The sequence below is a fragment of the Bradysia coprophila genome, chromosome IV (assembly GCF_014529535.1).
Source record: "Bradysia coprophila strain Holo2 chromosome IV, BU_Bcop_v1, whole genome shotgun sequence".
Classification (NCBI taxonomy): Eukaryota; Metazoa; Arthropoda; class Insecta; order Diptera; family Sciaridae; genus Bradysia; species Bradysia coprophila.
This window is the reverse complement of record NC_050738.1, coordinates 3,283,227-3,308,458: the sequence shown is the minus strand read 5'-3', so window position 1 is coordinate 3,308,458 and position 25,232 is coordinate 3,283,227. Positions and strand designations below refer to the sequence as shown.

Below are 25,232 nucleotides of genomic sequence, written 5' to 3'. Positions count from 1 at the left end.
TTACGGACGCGAAATGTTTGAAATTTGATTGTGAAACGTATTTACAAAAGAATACAGAACTTTCACTGTTTTTTTATTTTTTGACGTTCCAATTTTCAACGAATATCAGAAGAATAAAATGCATGAAAGTATTTACTTTACCAAAAATGTCTGATTTTCCGTCAAGGGTATAGCAAGGTTGGCGTTCATCTTTCAAAATGAGAGTATGAGCGCGATCGCCACTCGAACTTTTCAGGAGCGGTGCCAGCCTTGGGTATTGGCTCTCAACGAACTAGTTCGTCAGAAATGTAACCGTTGTTAAAGTTATTCGCTAATGAAAATGTAGCGGCCGCGGTATCCTAACAGCGGTAGCTAATGTTTCGCTAAATTAAGATTCGATGACAACTGCTTTGCATGTTTGTAAACTTTTGGATCAGAAAATACAGAGTAATCAAGTAACCCTTGAAAGGTCCGTACATGTTGAAGGTTTAAATGATCTTTTTCTTTAGTCTGCCAAATGACGATTTGTTCAATTCTTGTAGATCAGAGAAAAGTTCTATTTTTCATTAGCAAAATGATTCGCGATCGGCGAAAACTGTTTCTTTAATGACATTCTAGTGAGCGCTAACGCTAGTAGCGACAGATTTTCAAGTTTAGTGGCGCAAATGCAACCTTGGTGGTTACATTATGGATTAACCATAGCACGCTAAATGTTTATAACGGGACTTGGTTATGTTCAGACAATCTCAGAGATTGAATCTCTTCGCAATCCAATTTTCCGTTTTGCTTTCTCTAATAAATGATGATGATTTTAATAATGCATAATAATGCATAATTAATTCGCATATCTTACAATCCTACTCTTAATATTCTACATGTTTCGCTCTATAGCGTAGAACCTTGATTGGTTAGAATATTCCGCGTTTTTTTTGGGTTGGATTGAGTTTTTAATTCTCTAAGATTATTAAGATATTTGAGAAAATTTTGAGAAATTTTTGAGAAATTTGAGAAATCTTTGAGAAATTTGAGAAATTTGAAAAATTTAAGAAATTTTTGAGAAATTTGAGAATTGTGAGAAATTTTTGAGAAATAAATTTCTCAAAATAGTCTCTGATATGTAATGCTCTTCATGTCTAAGCATTCAATCATCCTTAATCGGAAAGAGAAAGAAATAAGAAGTGTGACGAACTTAAACTGCAGATGTGTACCACACTTCGTTGTGTACTTGACCCCTTAGCCTATTTTGATGAATATTTTAATCTGTCAGAGACGGCAAGCATATTAACACTTTAACTATCTGATCCTGATCTATTACTTCATTTGATCAAAGATTTTGAGCGATTGATTTCAGAAATCTTTTTCTTCATTTGTTTTGAATATACTTTTTGCTATATAAGACCTCAATATTCAGAGCTTGTCGTTCATTAATGCTGTCGTTGTCGATAACAGATGACTAGATTCCTAAATTTAAGAATCTTTGAAAACTATCAATTCAAGATTTTTTTTTAAATTTTGAGAATTGAATTCTTAAAATTCATTAATTTACGAAGTTTAAGAATTTTATGGGATTTAATTCCTAAAATAGGCTATGCTTGAACCTGTTGTAAACGACAAGCATAATCGAGACATAATCTGTTACTTCTAATGTTTTAAGTATTTCATAAAAATCTCTTGTGATTGTTTGGAAAATAGTTTAAAGGTTCTTTATTGATGTCACAAAATTATTTAATAAATTTAAAAAAAATGTATTAACAATTAATGCGTTTCGGAGGATCTATCTTCTATCATGGATCTTCTTATATATTTATATTTACTGTGTAAATTGACTTTTGTAAATAATGAGGATTCCGCTGCTGCTCATAAAATCTTATTGCTAACACGTACGCATACAATGTGTTCGTATCGGAAATCTACATTCATTTTTAGTTGAAAAGTGGTTGTATCCAAAATGTTATTGCTGTTTATGGTAAAGTCATAGGCCCTGATCATTTTCCCATAAAAATTAAAATCGGAAGTTTTACGGAAGTACGGAAGTTTTTGAGATAAACCATTAAAATTTAGGCCTCTGGCTGACGGATACTATCACTTTTCTGCATAAACTCTCCGAAAAATCTATGTTTTGCTGGTGAAACTATTTCACGGGGTTTCAAATTGCATGAAAAAATGGTTTATCTCAAAGAAACCCCGTACAAGCGATTTAAATTTTTATTGGAAAATGAGCAGGGACTAAACCTCTACCATTAACAGCAATAACATTTTAGGTACAACCACTTTCAACTAAAAAAAAATCCAAGATCACCGTGAACTAGTTAGCAAAATAGCTATTTAAAGTTCAAGATTCATTCCAACTACTCTGCCTTGATCGGTGTTCATAAGACCTTCGTTCGGTTTTATCTTCGCATGCCGATGTAAGTAATAGGGTTCGTGTGCATCCAATAAAGTGGTGAAATCAATAAAGAAGTTTTAGATTATTTTCCAAACAATTGATTTCACGTTTAAGATTCGTCGATTTGAAAACATTTATAAAAATCTTTTACTTCATTAGTTATTTGCATACGTTTTGCTATATATATGCCATTACCAGAGCACATCGCTCTTCTTTGTCGAAGTTGTTGATAACAGATGATTAGTCGTTTGCGTTTCTAAAAGACGTCTTCGAAGGACCCCTTTTCAAATAGTGTAATTAGTTAGTGAACGCATTGGTGCCTGGAAACAGTAATAGTAGAAGTCTTAGCGGGTAAAAACATTGTGTATGTGCCGAGGTGTGTGCTAAGAATTTGTTAAAAACTTGATTACGGCAATCAATAATATTTACGCATCTCATCCCACTTACTGCCTACCGATCTATTTTTCGGTTAAAAATAGTCAACGTCGTTCTAGACCTTAAGCTCACAAAATTAAGAATTTTTTTAGTCGTGTTTACACACGTTGGTTGTGAAAGTATGAAAACTTTTGTAAAATACAGGTTACCGAACACATCGAACAAAAAATATTTTATTTATCGAGAGTTTCGTCTTTATTATTTCCTTTTATTATCTAATAATATACCGTTTGAGACAGGCAATGTTCGTGCCAATATTATATACAGATGTCATTCACTAGGGGGCAATAAACTTCATTTTTCGCACAAAACTGTTACGTTTTGTTCGACCAGTTTCTTCAAGTTTATGTGCAACACATTGGCTTGAAAATATCTCGACTATTAAGTTTAGCTTAGTGGGTGTATTTATGACATGCAGTCAGTTATTTACTTTTTTATACGAACTTTTATAATTAGTCGTTCAAAATTAACAGTTGCGTGCTGAGCTCTTTTTGAGAAAGTTTTTTTTTTCTCGAATTTTCTTGAAAACTTTCACGAAACAGTGCTGTAAAACAAACTTTATTGCCTCCAATTGAATTTTATTTTTCTAAAAAAAACTTATTTTAGATTTAAGTTTCTTTTAAGAATGAAAAGTGTACATAGAGGTGGGTATTTTGAATCAATTCCGATGAAAACGATCAACATCAGAAATCCTTAATTCTCGTTACTTTATCGACACCTTTACGTGTGTGTTCAATCCACTATTCGGCCTAATTGTTTTTAAATACTCTGTGGAATATTTTAGTGCAATTTAAAATAAACAAAGAGTTTTAATTGGCTCAGCCCCTTTTAAGTTTAAGTTTTATTCTGTGCTTCCCATGTTGCTTGTTTTCATCGAAATATTAATGATTCCTCATAATCGTCTCGACAAACGATCTTCTTCTTAAAACATATCAAATTTAATAGACTAATAATTGAGCTAAGAGAAGTTTTAAGACTGACATGAATGTGTAAGGAACAATAGAGTAATAAATCAAAATGTACAAAACTTTTTCGCCTTACAATCTTTTACCAAGTATCCCGGGGGAATCCATTGGTCCTCCCAAATCTGTAAGTAACACCAAATTCACTCGCAAGCATTTTATTTCATGACATTGAACGAGGTAAAATTTTACCTCAGACAATTATTATTATGAGAAGTGGTTTTTTTGCCAGTCTGGACGCAGACATTTAAACTTTCGTCTGTGTGTCATGGCTTTTGAAATCACCAAATCGTTGCTCTTGAAATGAATGTATTTTCGGATGAACTACCTTGGCTACACAGCTATAAATGTAGACGTACAAAATATAGAAAAGCTGGAAACGAGAATCTATGAAGAAACATGATAACAGATGCCTTAAATTCTCTAGAAAAGAATCTACCCTACTACCGCAAACTCTGTCGAACAGCTAAGGTTATCATTAACCGATAGCGTGGGTATCATGAGGAAATTCGAGAGCGCGTACAACGTTGAATATCAATAACAAAAAATAATCTGGAAAATTATTTGTGGATGTTGAGGGATTCTTTTGAAAAAGTGCCTACCGATATCGGACCCATCATTCCAGTGTAGTCATTTTTATATGCCTAGGAACTAGGAAGGCATTAAACACTAGAATCCGAAATCACTTTCAAACTAAAAATTCGGTTCATGTGTGGTAGGGGATCGAAGTCCAAAGAAATATAATTTTCTTATTAGATTTTCTCCCATACGAGTGTCGTGGTACCATTGTATACCTGAGGTCCTGTAGTTACATGGCAAAAAGATTCTTATTAGGCTTGAGAAACGACAGCTGCCAAATAGAGTACTATTTTGTATGAAATGGTTTGTTACAGTGTTTGTCAGTTGTGTGAAACACTGTCAGGTTTCAGTACCCTGTTTAGAATACCAAATACCACTCACGCTTGAAGTGCGTTGGTTGGAGACATACAAAATTAAAAAATTTGGCTACATCGTTCAAGTCGTAGACTCTCATCTACCTCGACAAAGCAACTAAAATGATTAAAATACCTGCCTGCCCTTGCTACTACAAGCCACCTGCTTTCCAATCATACCAAACGTAGGTAAGTAGTGAAACGATTAAAGTAATTTTGAAATGCCCTCACTCAAAAATCTTAACCTGTTACAAACGGCTGTCATCTGTTATCGACAACGACAGCAACAATTAACGACAAGCTCTGACCCATCACGTCTTATATAGCAAAAGACGTGTTCAAAACAAATGAAGTAAAAGATTTCTGAAATAAATCTCTGAAAATCTTCGATCAAATGAAGTAGTAGATCATATAGTAAAACGGTTAATATGTTTGCCATCTGTGACAGGTTAAATGAAATGAAAGTTCTATTTTGCAGCGATTAGAACTGCAAACCCGTTTTGTTGCTATTCAAAATGATAAATCTTTGTATCTTTTTGCTTACAATACCCCAAAGACTCCACTGTCAAAGCGAACAGTAAAAGCAGAAAGACTCCCTCGTTGTTATTTGCGCTAAAATTATTTTCAGATACCACCTCGCTGAATCAACCTTCCGTGATGACAATTTTTTCAAGATTTTTTTTCAACAGGGCAGACTTCCTATCGCCATACTTCTAATGGCATAATGTTGTTAAGCTACTAGGACTATTTTATCTCATATTCTCGTTAGGGTTGAAGGTCAAAGGGCTCCCACATCGAGGTAAGAAATAGAGAGAGAGAGAGAGAGAGAGATAGAGAGAAACACAAAATCTCATATATCTCTCAAATCATGCAGATGAACATGGTAGTCTCGATGTGATTAACAAAAGCGAACGGAATTTTAGTTCACTTCAGCAGACAATTGATAATTTTGATTATATTTAATTGCGAGATGTGAAAGCACTTCGCACACTTTTTTTTTCTTCGACAATGTTCGGTATAGTAACTGTGGCGTAATAACAATAACGACATCACTAATGTATCGTGAAGGCTTCATTTCAATTCATTCCATGGAAACGTCTTCCATTCTTTATATTTAAGGCTTAGAGCTGTTACGAGTTTGATCTTACGAATTTCGGGTTTTGTGATTTAATTTATATTCAGAGAGATTACATTATGCGAAGTCATTTAAATTAATGTATGCTGTAAAGAAGGTGACTCTGGCTTATTGCTTCTACATAATCAAACCCGATTTTATCTAACCCAGCGTGGAGTTTATATAAGAGTTAGAATTGTGTGCACATGTATGAGTTTTAGTGCGCGTTTATATATGTGCTCTGCTATCAATAGTTTAAATGCCAAAGCTCATGCATATGAATACATCATAGGTAAAACTTTGACACTAAACAATATAAAGTTCTTGTAAGTGGTACACGTACATGCACGTACGTACACAGTGTCGTCTTTTCTATGGGGCCAATTACGATCGGATTTCTTCTTAACCTAATCTGTTATTGATTACGACGACAATAATAAATGTGAACCTGCCCGGTATATTAAAACGAACGTTAAAAATAATGAAGTAAAAGATTTTTGTATCAAACAACAGGTAATACTTCGCCAAACTAAAACATTGAAGTTTCAAACCGTGTGTGCAAATCTTTCTTCTCGGTATACAAATCCGATTTTTTCCGGTATCCACTAAAATTTAACCAATTTCCGTGTAATATAATTGGGACTTCCCGGTAAATAACGCATTCACTTGAAATGTGCCGAATCCTGACATTTTGCTAAACCCTAAATGTCAGTCATTCCAAGTGAGGGCGATAATATTAATTTTCAGTCGTACTGGAACACATCCTCATCTTTTCGATAATTCTAACAAACCCAGTTTTTATTCATATAATCAGAAACGCGAAGATATTATGGCTAACTTTCGACGGAGCTGCGACATTGCTTCAATATCAGCAGTTTTATTATTGTATAATCCTGGATGTACTCAGTCCTCGCTTTAAAAGCATTTCCTACATGCACGGGTAGTGTCAGGAAAATGCACTTTTTGAGTATAAATTTGTCATAATGTTGCTATCGTTGAAATAGGGTCAAGGTCACTACAACAGAAGCAACGGAATCCAGTGTCTCTAAAGGACGGAACAAGTTAACTTTACCTGAAAGCGGGATTGAAAATATGTGAACCTGTTGTGACCTGAACCTAATTCAATCAATTTTAACCTCATCTGCATTTTACCTAAAACCTAGATATGGTGATCACGTCACATCTGACCTGAAAGTATTTACTAAAAATTGGTATGACAGATTTTAGGTTACCTGACAGCTGATCTGACAGATTTGAATGAAAGCAGTTTTAGGGCAAGTCAAATGTGACCTGACCGGAAATTTTATGTCAAGGTCAAAGTTCCTAGCTTTTCAGTGTCCAGCAGCCCAAAATTCCAAAAATTACACAATCTTCCCATATTTTTCGAAAAACATTTTTCCGGAAAATAGGAAAAATTTCGAGGAAAATCATGTAAAATTTATAGAAAAAATGGAAAAACGATTTCCCAAAAATAGTCCCTGGTGTTCAGTGATCCAAAACAGATCATTGAACTCTCATCGGGTTCTACTTGAATGAAAAACTTCTAGTATTATAAATTGCCTCTAAATATTTGGAAATCCTTTATTCCAGTACTACTACTTGACGACACTGCGCACCTGTCTACTACATTCGCCGATGAACTTTATCTTGTAAATTTTCCGCATAAATATCGTCCATGTACGACGTACATGTCGTCGCCATGGCGTAAAAGTAAAACTTAATTTGCAATAAAGATGCGAGATTAAAAGTGTTCAGAAATTTCATTTCCCCGAAGGACAAACATAAACTTTATATTTAAAATTTGACGAATATTGCTAAATGTCGAAAAAAGTTTTTTCTGGTTGAAAATGTGCGCTTATCCCCACCATCCCTCCACAATACCGTCAGCCCAGTAAAACATCTTATAAAGTTGGAGAGAAAAAAAAAAAAACATTTTTAAAATATTCGCAACACGTGTGATGAGTGTTTAACTTCTTCACGAAAAATAGTTTGAACGAAGTTTTAGCCCACCTTCCGAAACGGAATGTATACCTAGCAATAATATGTTGGAAAAATATATCCGTACATTTATCAAGTTCAGATCCCAATGTTCGTTTTCGACTTGAATGCAAAGAAGGTGTTTTTTCATGCGATAATAACATACGATGTCGCGTATGTAGGTGAAATGCTTTTCCCGTATTTTTCTTCGTCTTAAGATAGCGCACAGACGACATCGAGGACTGCTGCTGTATATGAAAAATTCATTTTGTGACATTTTTCATGCATTATGAAGCATAAGAGGGGATTTGAATCAGTAAAATGGTTGGCTTTTATTTGTTATGTATTTTGATAAATTTTGACAATAAAGTTTAGTATAATAATTTGGTTGTTGTTGTGCTGCCATAGAGTTTGTGTGTGTGTTTTTTTTATGTGTCGAGATTAAGATCATATTCCCCGTTATTTTTCCATAAAAAATGCAGAAATGTAATAACGAGATCTGCGGAAGCTACCTAAATTATCTTTATTTTTATGGCTTTTTATTTATGGTGTCGTTCATAACATATTTATGGATTTCAGATGAAAAATCGCTACAATTATTTTTCTTTCATTTTCGTCGCTGTTTTTTCTTTAAATTGAGTGTGGGATCTGCTTTTGGATTAGATGAATTAGGTGACGTAATGGGACAATAAAATGTTTGATTGTGTCAAACGAAAGGAATGTAACCAATCGATTGAGTAACGAAATTAATGTTCGAACAGGGTCTATTAAAAGAGGGAAAAAAAATCCCGAAAATTAACTACATCGGTTTCTGTAAAATGACAATAGCTCGACGTGTGTTCGTAGTTTTTATGTTTTTTTTTTTAAATTGTTTTCTATGATTTCGAGCCAGACCGATTACAATGGGATGACACTTTATATGATCTAACAGATATAAGAGCCCAGGAATTGTTGAGAAATTTCGGGAATTTAATTCTCCAAAATATGCACTGGATGAAGCTTACTGCTGATTGTATGTACATTATGAAATAAAAACATAGGTAATGCCTCAATACTAAGCCTCTGGCAAACTCGTCATCTGTTATCGATAGCGAGGACAAAAATAAGAGTGTTTGTAGTTTGGCCTTATATAGCAAAATGCATGTATGAACAAATGAAGTAAAAGATTTTCCTTTAATCTTTTCAAAATTATCAGATCATTGGAAGTAAAAATTATTCATTGAATAAGATACTATTAGTAGGTAGATACTATCAGTAAGGTACGCATCTATTTAGGGCCATTCACTGTGCACGCGAAAAGATATGAATATGTAGCCCACTTCCCATGCATACGCTAAAATGTATACTCACACTCACCTTCATCACTCTGACCGAAAAGACTGAAAAACATAATTTTTCTAAATTATTTCGAAACGCGACTGTGCGCCACTCTACCATTCGAACAAAAGTGGCTTTCTGTGACCCCAAGAAATCCAAATCCAAGGTAGATATAGTTGGGGAAGTAATGTCATTCAGTCGCGCGGCGTAGCACATAAGTTTAACATCGACCACTTTTGGCCACTTTTTCTAACTATGACCCGATGGTTCATTAACCGATGGCACAGGTTTCTATGAAATGTTTTATTTTTAATGAAAAGAAGAGATGTCGTTTGTATCGAACTTTCGTGTCGTCATCTGATTCGGTTTATGGCATTACCTCCCCACTATCTACCTTGGCTAAATCCATAAGCAAAATTTTGTCAATTGAAACGATTTAAGACACACCGTGTTATTCACTCCAGCAAGAAAGAGTCAGTAAAGGTTCAGTCGCTAAAGTAAATTCTTGTGAGAGACCACTGCAGTGTTACCATATCTTTTACATTCAAATATCTTCAAATTTGTTTTAACAAAATTACACTTTGCTATGTAAAACAACGATGCTAAGTAGAGCTTATTGTTTATTTTTTCGGCTACCAATAACAGTGTACGATATGGTGTGTCGATTTTAATTTTTGTTTTTTTGTGATTCCTGATTCTGACCTACCGCTATTCACCATAGCACTAGCAATAATAATCAGCAAAAAGTTTTTTTTTAAGTCAATATAAGCTTGCACCGCTGCTTTTTTAAGAATTTTCGAACTAAATAAAATCTACAGATGCTTTTGCAGAGTTTTTACTCTGTACGGAATCTAGAGAACTACTAGAATATACAAAAATTAAAAAAGTTAAAAAAAGGATCTACCGTAGTTTTGGTTTAGTATCAATTTTCACCGAGGTGTAATTTTCAAGAATTTTATAAATGAAAAAGTCATCTCTTCTGGGTGAAATTTTGTCAACCTATTGTTGTGATACTGTTACTGTGATACTGTGATATTGTTGTTTGACTGTTTTCGGTCTCTTTTTGATAAGAGAAGAGATTTCGTTTTGACCACCGATGTTATGTAAGATTGTCGATTTACCGAATTTGATTTTTATTTAGTTCTAATGTAAAGGAATTTGTCAATTTATTTTAGAATTGGAGATACTGTGACGATGATGTATTTTACTTTAGAATTTGATTTTTGACTTTGAGGTAATTTTACATTTAAACAAAAGATGTATTGTGTCCAGTGCGCTGATATTTTTAGATGAATTTTGTTACAGCCACTGATGATGACTTCGATATGAAGTCGAAATATTTGGCAAATTAAAAGAATAAACTGAGCTATTCTTTACTTGACTTTAAAATACAAAATTTTTGAAGAAGCTCATAAAAAACTACAAATATTGTTGTGATAGCTCATTTTGTAGGTATTTTAATAGCGCATCCAGAAAACGTACAGTTTCGATAGGTAAACTTTAATATTTTTTGGTTTCGCTGTTGGAAGGCCCAAAAATGGGGCATGATTATTCGCTGATTATTATTGCTGGTGCTATGGTGAATCGCGGTAGGTCGGAATCCGGGATCACTAAAAATAAAAATTGAAATCGACACACCCCAGTTTACGTATCAAGGTGCGAAAAGCTACCAATTTCATCTTTTTGTTTCTTTTTTGAAAAGCTTCTTTAATTAACAGTTTAATTCCGCAAAAGTCGTAATTTCAGTGATTTTCAAATATTTTGTTGTGTCTTTCCAAGGTATCACAACAAGAACCAGACTTCTGCCTTTAAAATACGTGTTTTATTCACAGTGTTGCGTTTTATTTTAAAAGATCGCGCTGTGGAACTAAACCCCTGAGCTTAATTGAATTCTCGCATTATATTTCGTAAAGTTCCCGCAACATCACGTGCCGCAACGCACTCTGCCATGGATGAATAATGTGAAATGTTTTCATACAAAAATAAGAAAGAAATATTTAATTTTTCTTTCCTACTTCAAAATCACAAAGCTTCAATTGAAAGAATCTAACAGCCAATAAAGAAAATAAGTCTTTGAAATATATTTTTTTAAATACCCGGCAGATTTATTTTTTCTTCCACATAAACTGAGGGGTTGCGAAATCTGCGCTTCAAAGCATCCATAATAGCATAAGGAATTTAGCACCATCAGTGTGCTTTATTTACCATTTACGAATGGAAAAAAATAACAACACCAAGTTTACCTGGTATTCATGTACCAAGAATTATCTTCGTGTGTTTTTTTTTTCTCCTCCTCCTCTTTCTCTCTCTCGCTCTCTCGCTCTCCGTACAATACCCTTTTTTCCATACCACAAAATCACAAAATGTATAATTTATTCAACCCTCTAGAAATAAGACTAATGGCATTTCATCACGCCTGATTTATATTTATATATTCCTTAACATTAAAATCCGGAATACTGTAGTATTTTACAACAGACAATGATGGGGGAACACATGTGACCCTATTTTTTTCTTCTTCTTCTCCTTGTTGAATCTAGAATCCTTTGCGTATGTTATACCACCTACACATCGTATACTACTTTTTTTGTTCTCCTCGATATGGATACATTTTGCTGCCATGTACTTATATACATATATCGTGCGAGTATTGTAAGTAAAACGGTTACAAAAGATTTATTTACTGGAAAACAAAGACGAAGAGAAAAACAAGCATTAACATTTGGAGCGAGAAAAAAAATTTGTTTAAGTAAATTGTGGAAAATGTTTTTTATGTTTGCTGAAAACAGATGGCTTAAATTTATATTTTGTAGTTGGCTGTTTATCTTAACCGGATTTCTAATAGATTTTCATTTATTTCTCCTATACGTGATGCACCATAACATAAAATATCCTGTCTCGCATTTGTATACGTAGCGTCTACAAAATATTTTTGAATTATCTGGTGATGGGATTGATTTATGTGTTGTGTACAACAGTAAGGAGCTTTGCGTCGAATGCAAATTAATATATTCGCTTGTGTTTCTTCGAAAAGGAAACAAAAGGAAATAAACAGATTACACGAATATTGTTCCCATGTTGCCCGGCGTATGCACTGGCGATAGACTATTATTTTATTTTACGTGTTACGGCTTGTTTCATTTTCATTTACATTGCCTAATCACGTGAAGCACTGTACTTACGAGGTTCCAAGTTGTTATTTGATAAGTGGGGAATACAGCCCTCCCCTTCGTAATATACTAATAAAACGTGAGGTAAAGTTAACTTTGAATAATCTACAATTGCTGCGACAGCTCTATTTTTTGTATGCGGTGCTGCAGGTGTGACAGCTATTGTAGATTATCTGGAGCCAAAATTACCAGCTACAGGTGCGATTTTCAACTCTTTTTCCTCAGTGTATTGGGTTCCTTATTTGACGTTTCGAAAATGAACTGTTCCTGCCTGGCTTATTTTACTCTTCCGTGGTTAATAGCATGTCGTAGCCTGATTAATCATAAATGTGGCGAATGCGAATGCGCATAAATTTGCGAAGATATATGCGATATAGTTGCAAAGCAAGAAATCAATGGCCTCATCTTCATTTCCAATACGATCAACGGTTGGACTAGTTCGGATGTCAGCAACGAAAAGTAAATTTCGAGAAACTTTCTAAAATTGCGATGAAGTGTGTCAGAGGTGAAATGTTACTAGAAAAAGCACAAAAATGCTTTATTCGAATGTCTTTTTGCACGACTATAAATCGTTCCGTTCGTTCAATGTTGTCGTTTAAGAACAATTTAAATAAATTTCTCTTGCTGAACAAAACGATCACCAAAAGCTCTGCCTTGCTGGTTAATCTGACAATAACTTACGAGATTTTTTTTTGTTCATCGGACTATGGAACTTGTTCAACAAAATCATTTTTGTGGGGTATTGTCTGAAACGGCAATTTTTTCCATTGCATTAAAAGTGCTATCTAAATTTATGTTGCATTCATATTTAAAGAATAATCTAACCACACTCCATTATCCACAATACTATCAATACAGAAGAGTCCACGACGGTTTTTTTTTCGTATTCTCTATGTGGAAGCCGACCAATGTTTTCATATTCTTAAATCAACGGAGATAGAGAGAGAGGAAAAAAAGCAGAATCGACCGTAAATTCAATTGGTTTTCTTTAAAAAATAGAATGCTATCCACATTTTATTTCCAACAAAGGAATTTCATAAAAACAATTTTGATAACCAGTTTGCTGCCTCATACGAAACATTTAAAAAAAAAGAACGAGAAGAGGGAATAAAAAAAGCACCGAGTCTAAAGAAAACCTTTTCCCTGGGGTTCTTTGGATTATATAATGGCTTCACCAAAAGACTTATGTTTTTACAGTATATCCTGCATGTTTTTATATAATCCTATAAAATACTGGTACTGGATGAGGATTGGATAATATTGAGTAAAAAGACGGGTCAAGAATTGTTTTCATAAAATTTTCCAGACAGAAAATAGTTTTGCTGCTGCTGGTTTTTTTTTCCTACTCTAATATTACCTCTAGGTACATATGCTGTATACTGTATGAATAAACATCAAGCAAATAAAATGTATAAAAACCGGTGCCCTCGTATCAAAGAAAATCTTGTTCAAAATAATAAAAACTTTTCTCGGCAGCGGTAAAGGAACAAGAGCACTAGCACACACAAACACACATCCTGTATATGTTATATGTTTGCATTATGTTTGTTATTAAATTCTTCAAAATTTAAATTGCCTGGTAAAGTTCAAGTAATCCTGATATGACTGTGCATATGCACATAAAGGAGACGTACAATCATGCATTTTAGCATTATAAATATACAATTTTGAACCAGACTGTTACGATGGAGAGAGACTTTCGAGAGTGGCATATTAGGTGAGTCCGTAGAGATAAAGTCATGCCAATAATTAAATCGTCTACCGAACAACTTAAATTTCCTTGTTTCGGTTAAATAATTAATAAAATTTTTACACGCTTTATGATACGAAAACACTCGAAATCATGTGCTGAAAGTTTTTCGAAAGCATCGTTTTTAGGAGGGCAAATGAACGATGTTGCAAACAGTCCAAGGAGTGAAAACGACCGTTTCCATACATGCGACTTGTTTTCAATTAATGCATACAAAGGCTCACTCTGTTTGCTGTTTTTGTTTCGTGTTATTCGTATCATAAAGTATGGATCGCACTACACTTCGTTTTTGAATCGGTTCATCCACTTACATGACAATTGAACAAAAGTGGATCAAAATGAGTTTTTGAGCGAAAACTGTGTACTATACTGTGACAAAATTGAATCGTGTCCAAGTTTTCATTGTAAATGGACGGAGGCAAAACGGAGCTTATGCGATTTGTGCTTTAAGCACGAAACGGACTACACTCCGTTCACTCACTATTTACACCATAACAATAGAAAGAGATAATAGTTTTCATTGTTATTTTGAAAACGGCGACCAAAACGGAGTGAATCGGCATTAACCTGTTACAGACGTCAACAATAGTGTGACAGTTGGAATCAAAAGTCGGTCTATTTAATCTGTCAAAGTGACGTTTTAAACGTCAAACCAAAAATTTTTACCCATATAATTACAGAATCGTTTATTTTTCTATAAGTCTTTTACATTGATAGAATTGACTTCTTAACTATTTGGCAGAAAAATTTTGGCTTGACGTTGAAAACGTCACTTTGACAGATCGAATAGACAGACTTTTGAACCCAACTGTCACAATATACCAATATTATTATCAGTCTATTACTTCCATCGATCAAAATATTTTTAATCTGTTGATTTAAAATCTTGTACTTCAATTTCTTTAACATGTTTTTTACTATATAAAGGACCATATTACCCAGAGCTTGTCATTATTTTAGTCGTCGTTATCGATAACAGATGAATAGGCCGTATGCATACATACTTATGCAAAATAATTCTCTCTACACGAACTTACACTTATACTGCAATTTCGAGGTTTCCTCCCAAGTGATGCAAATATCTATTTTGTAGATGTGGGATATTGAATCTGCACTGTGTACTCTCTGTCGTTCGACAAGAAATGTAAATTTGGACGTGGACTTTATCCTCGACTTTATCGTTCATTGCATTCAAGTAATAAATCACAATGTTTCCACCAAGTTATGTTCTACACAGAAAAAGGTTTCATCGAAAGCTTACAATGCCATTCAGAGCATTGCACGATTGTAAAACAAACAGAGAGAAAAAAATGTGAAAATCCTTGATTGATGAGATCAGATCAGACCCTATAGCCCGATTAGTAGCATTTCATGGAATTGACAAATGCAACGTTACTTCCTCCTATTTTTTATTTAAAAAAAAGACTTGTGTATGGTGGATGTTCGATCCAGACTAAAATAATAAAAATTTATAATAAAAAGAAATCGAAAACTGCAATATTTGGCGCAGCCCCAAGCAAATCTTTCTATTTTTATTTTTAATGTGTGTAAGCTTTGAGATAAATATTTTTTATTGCAATTTTTAAAAGCGGATTTTTTTTCTTCTCGTATTTACACAAATATGCCCTTAAGGGTAAAATATTCTGGTTTTGCCGGGAAAAAAAGCCCCGAATAATCTAATGTACATTTCTCTTTAAAGAGCAGAAAAAATAACATTCACGGATTTTAGGTAGGTATACACTCTGTTCTCTATAAATCTTACAATTTATGGATAACGATAAATGATAAATAATGTATTTTATATGTGCATTACAGAAGTGTGTAATTTGTGTGTGTTACTATATATATATGTACATCTAATACGTTCATATAATGTTTTTGGGTGATATTATGTCATTTCACCGTACACAACATTAGGTGGGTTTAGAAAATTTCCTATTTCCACACACATAGATATATACCAACGTCTATTTATGTGCGGAAACCAGAAAAGCCCTTGGGGTTAAGCTTTAAGCACAACTTATGATTTATTGATTTGTTTTAGTATGGGAACGATATGAAATTTAAGCTGAATTATTGCAGACGCATGGGGGCCAGAATAGGTTTTAGTTATGTCTTTCTCACTTTTTCACTTCTCCGTCGTGCACACATTATAGCACATATTACGTGAGTTGAACACAAGGGGGTGTATGGAGGATGATGTGTTTTTCGGCGGGGAGCGGGAGTGAAGAGTTTCGGAATGGAGACAAAGTTATGCGAAGGACAATTTTTTCTTTGCTGAACTTGAAGCATTTATATTAAATGTTAGAGACTTAGAGGTTTTCATTTCAACTTTATCGTATTAAAACTTTGGCATTTCATATATTGAATTAGATTCACTGAGATAATATATATTTAATGCGAATGAGTATTATTTAGTTGATTTATATTTCGTTCATTTAAGACTTTACATTCAGACGGGGAGATATGGAAAAGTTTGTGTAGTTGTGAACTTAGATGTGAACGAGAGTAGATTTTCTTCTTTCTTTTACGTCTCGTCTTATATTTATGTAGTTTATAGCTTATCGCTTATCATTAGCTGTGTCGTTGGTTAGTTATAACAACTTTAAATAACGTTTGAGAGTGTGTCATTTCATCCAAAACTGAAAGGGAACTAGAATAAATCACATATCCAGTCCGGTACTAAGATAGAACCATTAGATTAAAAACTTTTAATGGTTTGATCTCAACTTCGATCTCGTCAATTTAAACATGCAGTGGAACAGTAGAAAACAAGCTAAAAACTAAAATGATTGGGAGCTTGATCAATCATTTAATTAGTGAAAAGTTAAAATTCTGAAAATATTTAACGATGGAAGTATTTTTTCTACACCTTCATACAGTCAGAGGAAGTGAAATTTCAGCATGAATTTGCTTCAGCTGTTTTTCTAATCTAATCTAAGGTATCATTTGAAAGGTAATTTTATGAGCTTTTGAGCCAAATAGAGTTTTATGTGGTTTGGATACATATGCGATGAAAAAGAAGTTGAAATGTTTAAGTGTCCATATTTCATCATAGATGCATCCAAACCACATCAGTCTCTATTTGGCTCAAAAGCACATAAAATTACCTTTCAAATGATACCCCACACGACCATGTACATTTTGTGTACCTCGAGAAATTTCAGTAAGAACAGTGTACGTCTTCGGTTAAAAACTTTATCTGCACATATTTCAGTGTGGATGAATTTTAAACCCAACAAGACCTTTCTAATGACACCCCACACGACCCTGTACGGCTCGTGTAACTGGAGCAATTTTTGTAAGAAAATTGCAATTTTTCGGTTTTTGCTCACCTTTGACCAGCCACACAAACTTCGAAGAATTTTTTTGAAAGTGGTTTTGGCTTCTAGGGTCGAAGTCCTTTCTAGGCACATATAAAAAATTCCAATAGAAAATGCGTCCGATTTCGGTAGGCTGTTTTTCAAAAGAATCCCTCACACGCACAGGCGTGTTAGTGGTAAAACCATATAAAGACGTATAAAAGTATGAGACACAAAAGCTAAGACTTTGTTTAGCTTTTATTGGGGCTCAACCAAATACCACAGACTCGTGACTGCAAGGATAGTGATGAGTTGGAATTTCATTTCGATTATGATTCACTATACTTATTCGTGTTCAAAATGATACAGTGTTCTTAGAGCATTGTATTAAGTACCACTGTCGCCATGGCCTGATGAGAATTGGTATTTTTGAACTGCATATTAATGTCGAAAGACGTGTTTAACTTTCTCTCAGATCGAAACAGTGGTTAAACGTCGTACAGTTGACGTACAGGTGCAAAGCTTGGAAAGAAGCATGTGGCTTCATGACAAAATTAATTTTAGTTCAGTTGGGTGAGTCAGGTCAATGCAGATTTCCAGCAAGGCAGTAACTCATCGAGGTTATTTTGAAAAATTTTCTAATTTTCTTAGTGGTCTTGAATTAGAACAATACATTTTGTGTATTCGACTTCGAAAAGTTTTCATTACTGGCTACTCTAGATGTTGGACCTCCAAAAAAACTACTTTTTTATTCAGGCCAAACGCGTCACATTCTCTCACCTGATAGAGAGCCAAAACAACAACTTTCTCTCCTACCTTTTTTATCACATTTCGTTCCAGTGAAATCATTCGCTCCGCTCCATCCTCACCGCCTGGCTGGGTCGAACGAAAACAAACCTTCTCGACAACAACAATATTTTATCAGAGTGTCATACATACAACCAAGAAGTCATGCATTTTTTTTTACTGCGCATAAGTTGTCGTGAGTCTTAAAAAGTTCCCTGTGACAAGATATTTAATTTCTGTTTTTTTAACGAAAAGAAATCTTTTAACCTGACACATATATCAAGCAGCAGCATTATTGTCGGGTCTAGAACTTCTAGCGTTGAAAGTATTTTCAATCGGATTGATTTCAAATCTATTACTTCAATTTAATGAATATGAATTTTGCTATTAAAGACCGTATTAATCGGAGATTGTCGCTTATTTTTATCGTTATCGGTAACAGATGGGTACGGCGTGACTATATAAGTCCTTGTATTTTTGGTGTCATAACAACAAACTCTATTTTTGAAGTAATCTGTCCGAATATTCAGTTGTGTAAATCTGAAAATAAATGAAATTCGATCCGAGATTTTCCTCTGTTTATCTTTTCTATAAGGAAAAGCTAAGTCAATGACGAACTGAAATTGTGTGACTTTCGATTTACATTCGCCTCTGAGTTCTGATGTTTACCTGTACAGCAGCTTAAATCGACTAGAATCATTTTTTCAACTTATGATTTGTGTCCCGTGTTTATCCCTCAAAGGTATATACAAACAAAACTTAAATTTATTTGTTTATTTCGTATAGTTCAAATACAGGAATCATAAAAGCAAGTCGTAACACAAAGTCAAACATTTTTTTGCTTTTTATTTTTATCACTTTTATTTATCAAGTTGTGTAACTGCGAGTAAAAGTTTTTCTATAAAATATATCGGCAAACCTCTACTCTTCTCTCTCTCGCTCCCACGGTAAACCTTCGAACATTTCCATCGATAACATCCGTTTCGCATATTTTATTCGATTTGATATTATTATGCACGGATTCCATCTAAAAATGTCTTGTATTTTTAGATAATAATTATTGTTATAGCACTGGCAATAAAATAAACTTTGTCAATAGCATCTACGACGTCGTCGGTCTCTAAGTAAAATTAATTGATTCATCCTATACTCTCTCTATATTTAAACGATATTATAACTGTCCTTTCCCTGTCTGCTATTATTATCATCTTAGCTTTATACGGATAAATTAAGTAAATAAAGATTGCATCTTATTCACTTCTTCTAATTATTTATTTATTTTGCTTTACTTAGGATTGTCGACAGAATAGTGAGACAAAGCGATGGAAAAAAGCAAAGGAAACTGAATCGCACGCATGTAATAAGTCATGCTATTTACTCTAAAGTATCCCTTGAATCTATAATTAATAAAGGTTTAGACGCCAATATAGCAAATTGAAAGAAAATTACAAAAGCGCACTAGTGATTTTTTGCCAAGTCCACATATAGCCATTCCGGGCCTGTTCTGTAGGAGCCTAGAATATTCTTGGCAAACTTCTGAAAAAGGCTACAGGAGAAAAACGAGCTTTAGATTACTTATAGCAAAAGGTCTCAATAGCCATTCAACAGGGCAATGCAGCTTGTATTCTGGGCACATTCTAAAAGAAAAAAAGATGATTTTTACACGTGCGTGACGTGAATAACCCCTTTTATCCACGAAAGGATCCCATCAATTTGTCACACCATTTATCACAACGAAAACAAAGTGACAATTCCGGTGAAAAAATCTCTATTTTCACCCCGCTCTCTTTCTCTAAAAAGTGTTTATCACCCGAATCGTCAAAGCGCCATTTTCTCAATGCATTTGATTGAGTGGAGAAAATATGGTTATTCACGCAGCACGGATGAAAATATTTTTTACGCGAGAAAATACAAAACTATATTGTCAAATATAGTAATCCTGAGTGAAGCCGGTGGTACTCGACTAGTGTAAAACATTTTACTATGCTGGTGCATGTAATAAGGCTATTACATGTATAGGCAATAACCTTTACATCACTCGCATAGTAAAACGTCGTACTACACACGGAAATTAAAGTGATATCTCGTATCACGATGAGTAAAAGTACCTCGGGCTGCCGCCCTCGGATACTTTTTCTCATCTGGATACGAGATATCACTTTACTTCCCTTGCATAGTAATGTACTATTCTTTTATTTTGTGCCATTGCCGTAGAAGTAACATCTGCATTATAGACAGAATATAGATTTTAATCCAACATATGATTTCTTAATTGGCCAATTATAAGTAAAATGTCCATTCTACACATCATTCGATGTAAGCAGCATAGAGTGTAATCTGTGATCATTATTCATACGAATGACTTTGTAATCTTTTTCATAAATAAAAATATTGAAAGGTAAAAGTTAGACGACCTCTCCAATGAAGAACAACAAACCGATTATTAACAGCCGAAGGAACAGATAATTAGAAGATGATATTCGCCCTCAAAGTCAATTTATCTTTTATGGAAATTCTATTCGACCCAATATAACTCGATTAACTTTTCAATGACTGGAAGTATAATTATTTAGTCTAACGATCAATTGATTTGGAAGAAAATCTTTTACTTCATTAGTTTTGGCATAAAATTTGCTTGATAAGTTTGAGGTCATGGCTTATTATTGTCGTGTCGCTGACATAACAGACAACATAGCCACGTTCAGTAATTAATGTGATTAGAGGATCTTGTTGTCAAAAAAGGACTATGGGAAGTAGACGCATTGCTGCCATGTGCCCACAGGGGGTGAATATCCACCTCGTACATACACAATTGTCGCTATGTATTTCTCTTTACATTCTATTTTAAGACTGCGCTCATTAAAGCTGTAAAATTAATTTAAAGCTCATTATATTTCTTAATATACAATGTGTGAAGTAGCAATGTTCAATCAGAGCTAAGAGAAAATTTTGAAGACAGATTAAATAAGAAAATTCAGATGGATTTAATATTTATGCCACAATTGTAATTGATTGCAACAGGCTCATTAGTATTTCAATTAACATTTTAAGACCGATACGAAAAAACTCGCTTGAATCGTTAATTTTCATTAAAAATCAGCTTTCCATGCAAAATTCAAAGAAAATCAACTTTCGATGAATTTTCCATGCACAAACCAAACTTTCTTTATGGAAACAAACTAAAATTTTCCGATAAAATCGTGGAAGTTGAGCCACAACAATCACTGTCGAACCGCGATATTTTCCGTGTCGAATCGCGATTCGCGATCCATATTTATTAGACATAATTAAACATAAATAATCACTTTCCACGCTTATTTTAGATTGAAACATTCATAATGCTAGTAATGTGATTCACAAGTTCATTTTTGTTAATTAATTGTTGAAAAAATCTTCAGCCAAAAGGGCTATTTAAAATATGAAAACACATTCAGTTTTGATTAGATTCTACTGATCCATTTCGAAAAACATTTACATTAATTAAAAAAATAGATTTTCTACTAAATTATTTGATTTTGATTCACTTTTTCACATACTAAAGATGCTCAACACGAAGTGTCGGAAAACTTGTTACAGACGGCAAGAATTTGGCCATATATTTTACAATATAACAGACAATATATTACCCAGAGCTTGTCATTATTTTTGTCTTCGTTATCGATAACAGATGAATAGCCATGACAGGTTATGATATAAGAAAAAACTAAGTTAATGAGAAAATCAATCGAAAATTAGAAATTTAAAGAAAAACTCGAATAAAAGAACAACAAAGAGATCACGAAAAGAAAGAAATTAAGAATCAAAATAAATAAATAAAGAAACAATAGAAAGAATGGAAATAGAACATTACAGTGAATTTGGAAACCAATCAAATTAGAAAAAGAAAACTCAATAAAAAGAAAAGAAAATTAATAATTAATGAAAAACTCACGAATTCGTCAATACATTCGATTTCTAAATTTTTTTCAAAAGAGAGGCTAAGTTCGAAGATGGGTGATTTCGGGTCTACCCCTCCTCGAGATGAGGCCCAATAAGTGCTTTAGGGTTTTTCGAAGATATCTCAGGACATTTAAACGCTACGTAACGTCAAATGAACGGTATTTACAATACCGAGTGACAAAAAATGGAAAGTGGATGACCGAATCGTGAGTTAGAGCCCGTGGTGTGAACCAGGTACAGGGTGGCAAGCAGTTTTACTGAACCAATCATGGAAAAAAAGTTTATGAAATTCGGTTCACCGGAGCGTGAGTGAGCTCATATTCGGCTACTCGGCCTTACGGTGAACGTGGAATATTTTGTGAATTTCTCGAGTAAACTTTGACAGAATTTCATGAATTTTTTTTTTGGTTTGAAAAGTATTAATAAATGTATTATTAGTTTTTGATGGGCTTGTTATGTGAGATCCGGGTTCAAGCGATTAACTGTTCTCTCTTCATCCAAAGGTCACAATATCAACAACAAACCACTAAGTTTTCGCTTAACAATTTCTTTTATAAATGCCAACATCCAATTCACTAACAACATCGAAATAAGTCACTCAAATGAATAATTTCACTTTACCAAAGCATATTTTTTACTAGTCTCTTGAAAAGACCGACTCTTTCGAGTCCCAGCTCGGACTGCTAACTTTGGATTGATCGAAAAACTAACAGAACTCGCTTGACCGAAATATCGAATTGTCATACTGACTGCATTAAATTCGAACTCGAATGAACTGCAACTGGCACAGATACATTTTCCGCGAACGTTGCATTTTATTCGCGAATTACTTTATATGCGCTATGCGATAGGTATACGTTAAAATGAAACACTTTTTACACTGAATTCAAAGTAAAAATTGGGAAAATGTGATATCCGGGATTTTCTTGTTTAAGGGCCAGCACTATTTTCTTTCTCCTAACAAAATGGCTGCCTGCGGCCAGTAAAAGTGAAATATCTTGGGGAAAATGGTGCAGGGAGAGTTTTTATTAACAGAGAAGAATTGGTTATCTGTGTGGGCCGGTGGGGTGTTTCGTGAATTCCATTTCTGGACATCTATATATATATATATATCTATATTTAGTTATATACAGACCTATAGAGCTGTTTTCAGCTATATAATACAGTGAACGACATCTCAAATGTCTCACTGTCATTTTTTTCAGAGAATGTCATTGTGAATTTGCAATGACACAATAAAATTCTCAGAAAAATTTGACAGTGAGACATTTGAGATGTCGTTCACTGTAGCATATTTATCTGAAAAATATTTATTTATCGTAAAATATAGGTAAACATAGCGGTATATAGCTGTTTAAATTGGAATTTCCGGCAATTTCTTTGTACATGATAATAAGGAAAAGAATGGATAGATTTTCAGCAGAACAGAGAATGAAGTGAGAGTGATGATGAGTTTCACAGGTCGACGTTAGCTTATGTTGTTTTACGTTGATTTGACATCTCTGGACAACCACAACAGGCTTCCCTTTACTCAGGGAATCCAATCCGTGTTACAAACGTATGCGTAAACCTAAAAGACCCCAGTACTTCATACGGGTCTAAAAATGGAAACGAATATTATTTTACATAAAAAGTGATACAAAAATGAAAAGTGGATTTTTCGTGAGAATTTTGCTGGTCAATAAACTCACAAAAACCAAATTTTTTCTTGTTATCCCGAGCAATGTGATAGATTTTCCATATTGAGAGCGTCGAAGCATGACTCGTCTAAATAATGGATTTCTATAGGCTGTTTTCAAAAGAATTCCTCAAAACGGACGCATGTAGCATAGTAGTAGTTCGTCTCCCCCACACCAACGTAATTCCCATTTCCCACATAAACGGTGTCGAGCAGTGTTGATTGCGTCAAATCAAGTAATATTTCCAGTAACGGCATGACCTTGAAACAGTTTTAACATAAAATATCGCATGGAACTCATGGTACATGTCTTAACTTATTACTGCATTTGACATAAGCAATATTCACTATGCTAGGTTCTTCGTTCATAACTATTTAATTTTCCGGTGTGATTAGTTTTGCAACGTCTGTGCAGACTGAATAGGTAGTAAACATTTATGTCGAGGTATTTATACCTATATTGACCCGGGATAGCTGAATATCTAAATTGAACTTTTGTTCGATAAACTGCTATTCATTATAGACCCGCTCTTTAGTCGAACGTACAGCATATTAAACATTTTTCTCTAACCCCCTCGGGCTATTCGGAATGATTGCATAACGATTATAGCTCCGTTAGCCGCTAAATAACTAAATGTTCTATTCAGACGAAAATTTCTAACAACATGAATGTTTTGCAGGCATCGTCATCATTAGTGATAACAAGTTCTATCTAATGTACCAATAAAATACGGTACACTATCCCACCAATGACAACGTTACGATACGGAAATATTCTGTGAAATTATTGCTCCCATTCCGAACATAAATTGAAATTAATTTCTATTGTCTAGACGAACATCGCCGTTACACCCAATGTAATGTCAAATTACCAACAGACGACACAATATTAGTATCCCAGCTCTGCGTGGCGATCCAAATCTATGAAGTAAATGGCTTCCGAAATCTAAGTAAAAACAAATTCCCATTCCCATTTCGACCTTATAAAAAGTCTCTTTTCATTTTGTAAATTGTAACAAACTATGTAAGAGATATCAAATACTGAAAAGACGAATAAATAACATAATGTCTGCCTCCGCTTGCAAGCACACGTAGATTTATTCAATTCCAAGTAGAGTTTGAAATTTCCATATAAATGTTCCCACTCGAACAGATAGTGTGTGCTGACATGAACAATAAAAAATGTTGGATAATGTGAATGGGGAAAAAAAAAGAATTTTACGTTAACGCTGACCCAACCCAAACATTCCAAGGCGAGCACTGCGAATAAATTTCTTGAGGGAATAGCCGGTGCATTTCTGGCTGTATAAAGTGGCATCGCACGCTTTCCGTTTGCTACTGAAGCCTCAGATACTCGCACCAAAACAACACACCAAGACTGGTTAGTTACGTTGAGAAAATTGGCGTTACCATCGGAGCCGGCGCACTCGATGCCATTTCGACGGTTCTACTCTCCTCCAAATTCTTATATCAATGAAATCTTCACTACAAATTTTTGGCAGGTC

At 34.1% G+C, this 25,232-nt stretch overlaps 1 long non-coding RNA gene across 1 annotated transcript; it reads left to right on the top strand.

The window, feature by feature from the left end:
- Positions 1–4,612: 4,612 nt before the first annotated feature.
- LOC119066503 lies at positions 4,613–10,033 on the top strand. Its single transcript, XR_005085763.1, has 3 exons — positions 4,613–4,737; positions 6,972–6,976; positions 10,023–10,033. It is a non-coding gene; the product is annotated as an uncharacterized LOC119066503 (long non-coding RNA).
- The last annotated feature ends 15,199 nt before the right edge of the window (positions 10,034–25,232 follow it).